This window comes from Dasypus novemcinctus, chromosome 1 (assembly GCF_030445035.2).
Source record: "Dasypus novemcinctus isolate mDasNov1 chromosome 1, mDasNov1.1.hap2, whole genome shotgun sequence".
Lineage (NCBI taxonomy): Eukaryota > Metazoa > Chordata > Mammalia > Cingulata > Dasypodidae > Dasypus > Dasypus novemcinctus.
In genome coordinates this window covers 60,317,175-60,322,372 of record NC_080673.1, presented here as the reverse complement: position 1 = coordinate 60,322,372, position 5,198 = coordinate 60,317,175, and the positions used below count along the sequence as shown (strand labels likewise).

The 5,198-nt window shown below is 36.4% G+C and overlaps 1 pseudogene; it reads left to right on the top strand.

Moving 5' to 3' along the window:
* The first annotated feature begins 611 nt into the window (after positions 1–611).
* On the top strand, positions 612–4,352 carry LOC101447023 (SREBP regulating gene protein pseudogene; annotated as a pseudogene).
* Positions 4,353–5,198: the final 846 nt, after the last annotated feature.

Genomic DNA, 5,198 nt, shown 5'->3' with positions numbered 1-5,198 from the left:
AATACTTAAGAAACCCAAGAGTTTGCCAAGAAATTAATACTAATCATATTTAAGAAAATTTACTTTATTAATTCAGGTCATTGATGTGTCATTGCAATATCATATGGCAGTTCCTAATATTTTTCATTGTTATTTGTTGTAGAGTGTTTGAAATAAAAGATTCACTCTACATTCTAGGTATCCAAAGTACTTCTCATTTCTTGAGCATGCTAGGATCATGTATCTCCCTTTATAAGGTCAAGTAGCTTGTCTGTTCATTTCAGTTTTAACCTTTTTTTTTTTTTTTGAGCATCTTGCCTGGCAAATACTATGTGCTCAGTATCTTTTTGCTGAAGGAGTAATAATTGTTTTTATTTTAATTGTTTCAACACTTTTACTGTTCAAAACCCTGTTGTGCAAACAAGAGAAGCTTGCTCCAGCTGATGAAGCAGAAAAGCAATTTGATAAAAGAATCAGAGAATTCAGTGAATTATTGAGAGATCAACAAATGAGGTTAAATTCCCAGGAATTACCAACAATACTGGGCAGAAATTGGACTACTGATGAAACTGTTGCTGCCATCTCCCTAAATTTAGCAATTTTATATTTTGTATCATTTCCACTTCTACACCATGAACTTGACCTTCCAGCACTTGCACTACTACCAGTAAGAAAATCATTTTTGTACCAGGAACTCAACATACTATTACTTCTTTGCTTAAAGTCAGACTGTGTCATGCAAATATCACCAGAAAGTTGGCTTGGCATCTTTACAGTACCTTTGCTTTTCTCACTTCAGAAAAACTAAGTGTTTGCATGTGCTTCTGATTGGTGGAGTCCAAGTCATTTACTTGGAGCTTAGAGATAAGGCAGAGGAGCCAGAATGTTGCCTAGCTTCTGCCCTGTGTATATAGCACTCATTAGGCAGACGATTTCCCAATTATATAAAAACATATAAAATTCTCAGTAGTGAGAAAATAAACTCAACAAAAAGTGTTTTATATCAAAAGTTATAAAAGAAAAGAACAACAACAACAAAAACTATACCGCTGACTTAAATAAGAATAACTTTCTGAAGATAGCTGAAGTACAGGAAAAATCATTGACATAAGAGAAAAATGACTTAAAATATGAAGTTATTATATAAAGATCTTTCCTTAGACATATGTGAAAGCAAAGTATAGTAACAATCAAAGTTTTCTTGAAAACCTCTCAAAGACTTAGAGATATGTCTTTCAGAGAAGAATACTGATTTTGGACATACACAAAGCAATGTAAATGTGGACCTGACAGTTAAAAATTTATAATTATTCCTGCATTATCCTCTAGCATTTTTTAACTTATAAGTTCTTTCTGAGAACCCATAATCCCTTGTGCCTGTTTCTATCATCACCCTTAGAAATGGTAACCTGTTTGCTTCTACCTCTGTATCCATTATCCATTAGTTACTTAATAACATGTTTAATTTCCACATATTGGAGTAATTTTCTATTTTACTTTTGTTATTGATTTCTAGTTTCATTTCATTGTGGCCAGACATGAAGCTTTGTATAATTTCAGACTTTATAAATTTATTGAGACTTTTTTGTGACCTAATGTGGGTTCTACCTAAAGAATGATCCACATGCACTTGAAAAAATATATATATCTGCTTTTCGTTGGATAGAGAGCTGTGTATTAATTTTGTCTAGTTTATTTAAAGTATTGTTCAAATTCTCTCTTTCTTATTGAACTTCTGTCTAGTTATTCCTTCATTAATGAGAATAATGTGTTGAAGTCTCCAGCAATTAATACGGAACTATTTTGTCCCTCAGTTTTGTCAATGTTTGTTTCTTAAAATTTTGGGCTCTGTGATTAGGTGCATATATGTTTATTATTGTTACATCTTCTGGTGAATTGACACATTTATTAAAGTATTGTGCCTTTCTTTATCTCTCTAACAGCTTTAGACTTAAAGTCTATTTATCCGATATTAGTCTAGAAATTCCTGCTTTCTTTTGCTTTCTATTTTTATGTAATTTTTATACCTTTTCATTTTCAGCCAATTCATATTTTGTTGTAAGTTGAGCATCTAGTGAACAACATATAGTGCCATCATGATTTTTATCCATTCTTCAATGTGTCTTTTGATTGGAAAGCATGTCCATTTATGTTTGATATAATTACTGATAGACTGATAGGGCAAGACATACGTCAGTCATTTTTAAGTGGATTTTGTAGGTGTTATATGTTTTTGTCCCTTATTTCCTTCATTGTGGCCCTTTTGTGTGTTGTTGAGCTGTTGTATTGAAACAGACTGATCCCTTCCTCATTTCCATTTATGCTATAATTTAATAGGATTTGGCCTGGCAGAGGAGTTTGGAAAAGAGGAAACAAAACGAGGCAAAAAGAACAAGATAAGAAAATCTGGGATATTAGAAACAGCATGGAGTATGACACTGAAACCCATAGACTATATTTTTATACTTATAGCATTATACACAATAGCCAAAGGTCCAAACAATCAAATGGTCCACCAAGAGATGACTAGATAAATAAAATATGGTATAAATATGCAATGGAATATTATTCAGCCATAAATAGAACGAAGTTCTAAATACATGCTGCAACATGGATGAACTTTTAAAACATCATGTTGCATGAAATAAGCTCATCACAAAAGTACAAATATTGTATGATTCCATTTTATGAAATACCTAGAAAATGCAAAATCATTGAAAAATAAGAGGTTATCAGGGGATAAAGTAAGGGAAGGCCAAAGGAGAATTACTGCTTAATGGGTTCAGAATTTCTGCTTGGAGTGGTGAAAACTATTATGGTTAGACTAATGTGTGAACTCAGCCAGGTAATGGTGCCCAGTTGTTTGGCCAAGCAAACACTGGGGAAATTGTAATACAAGTGCATTTCATGAACTTTAATTATCAGTAAGTTGATTACATAGTTGGCTGATAACATGTATAATTAACTAAGGCGATTGCATGACAGCAATGATTGATGTCTCATCCATTTAGTTGAAGGGCTAATAAGGGGAAATGATTTCACCATTCAGAGAGAGAATTTCCATCTTTACTTAGATAGCCAGCTTCTCCTGGGAAATCATCAAAGACCCTTACTGGAGTTCTTGGTTTGTACACTCTCTTGCAGAATTTGGACTTGTGCATCCCCACAATGGCATTAGACAATTTCACAAAATCTTATTCTATTTACAGATATCTCATATCAGTTATGTTTCCCTAGAGAACCCTGACTAATACAGCTTGGTAACAGAAATGGTGTGGTTCTTAAGTAACAGAATCTTAATAGAACTTCTGAATTGGTTTTGGGATTATTATACTTGACTTCTTACTCTTATTAGATTCAAAGGTACCAACTCTCTTTCCAGTAATCAAGAGTTCACTGACAACCCAGAGTAGGAGTTGGCAATGCAGATACACAAAATATCACCACCCAATATGACTACATGATTATAAGAGGCAAGCATTGGATGTGAGTGTTTTGTGGAGTAAAAAGGTTGTTGTTGGCTGACGGTTCCTAATACAGTTACAAAAGTAAGGGTTGGAGCAGGGTCACATGGGGATGGGGAGGCTGCCAGGAGCTGGCAGAACTGTGGGGCATGGAGCACACCCAAGTAGAAAGGGATGGATCCCTTGGGTCACAGGGGCCATAACACCTGGGCTCCAGGTTTGCCCTGCTCCATGCCAAGATTGTGAACCTGTCAGACAAGGTATGGCTCCAGCTTCTGTGGAAGAGGTGGGTGCTTGCCCTTGTTTTTGTGCTCTCACACCTCTACTTCTTCACAAGAATCTTCAAGCACAATGAGGGTCAGTGAGAGATGAGAAACTATTCCAGGTTCAAGACAAAGATTAGCCCATTCCCTGGAATGGGCAGTTTAACCTGAGCAATAGCAGTCACCCAGGTAATCAGTGCCATAACTCCATTCAAAGGAATCCCCTCATCATGGAAGAATATTTGTGAAAGGGAGGATTAGCTGGTGAATGACTGTTGTCCTGTCCATGTCCTTAGCACAAAGCAATACAGCTGTGATGGCTGCTTGTCCAATGACTGCTGCAGCACTTATGAGTACTGTGTCTCCTAATGCTTTCAGTTCAAAAAGCAACTTCTCCTGGAGTGCTTCCTCAAACCAGGCAGCTCTGGCAATCCAGAATGTCTACATGGCAATGGAAGATCATTTTGAATTGTGTTTGGTTAAATGCAGGGCCTCACCTTGGAGCATGAAACTTCAGAACACCTATAGGGATCCCATAACCAAGTATTGCTATAGTGAGACCCTCCCAAGCTCTCCCATGAGTGATGGGAAAAGTAGGTTTACGGCAAGGGTGAGAAGATGCTCTGCTGAAGAACTACCAGCCTAAAGCCTGACTGCAGCATCCAAACTAGTGCATTGGCCAGAGGACAAATGCCCTGTGGGAAACTATTCACTGGCTTCACTCATTGCCTGGGCCTTACCAATTGGAACTGTTCAGTAAAGCAATGTGAAAACTCCAGTCATTCTCATTTACAAAAGACAAAACTACAGACCAAACTTTGTGTGGTGTTGATGTTCATGGATGGCACTGCCAGTGTTCTTGTGAGGGAATTGTGACTTGTGTTCCCCAGATGTTGGGGGCCAAGATTTTACATATTGTTCTGATCTGGATCTTTTTGCCATAAAATTATGCATTGGATTTTTTTTTTGGAGTAGTGAGAATGTGATAATATTTTGTGCAGGAAAATGCACTGTCTTTCTAGTCAGCTATATTAAGGGAAAATACTTTTATTCTTATTTTCTTGTATTCTTGAGTTCCATGAGTTAAATTATCCTTTTGCCCAGATAAAATATTTTCTGTCTTCAAATGAGGATTTTCAGTTTAGGGGGTATTTTTTATTTTGTTATAACAGCATTTTCAGGAGTAGGCCCTCTACAACAAAGAAATAAACATCCTTACGCAAAAGTCAAAGACACTGTTCCATTCTAATTCTATGCAAAAATTTCTAGCAGTTGGCACCCCATACACACAGGTCCTTTTCTAGTGGTATTCAAATATGCTAGTATACCTATGTGAGAGAAGAGTTTCAGCAAAAATTTTGGCTTACTCTCCTGCAGGATTCTGTTCTCGTTTCTTCTGAAATTGCTGTTTTTTTCTCAGACAATACAGAGGGAATCTCAGGAAAATCATAAAACACCTCATCCTCTTGTCCTGTCAGGAAAACCCACTGTT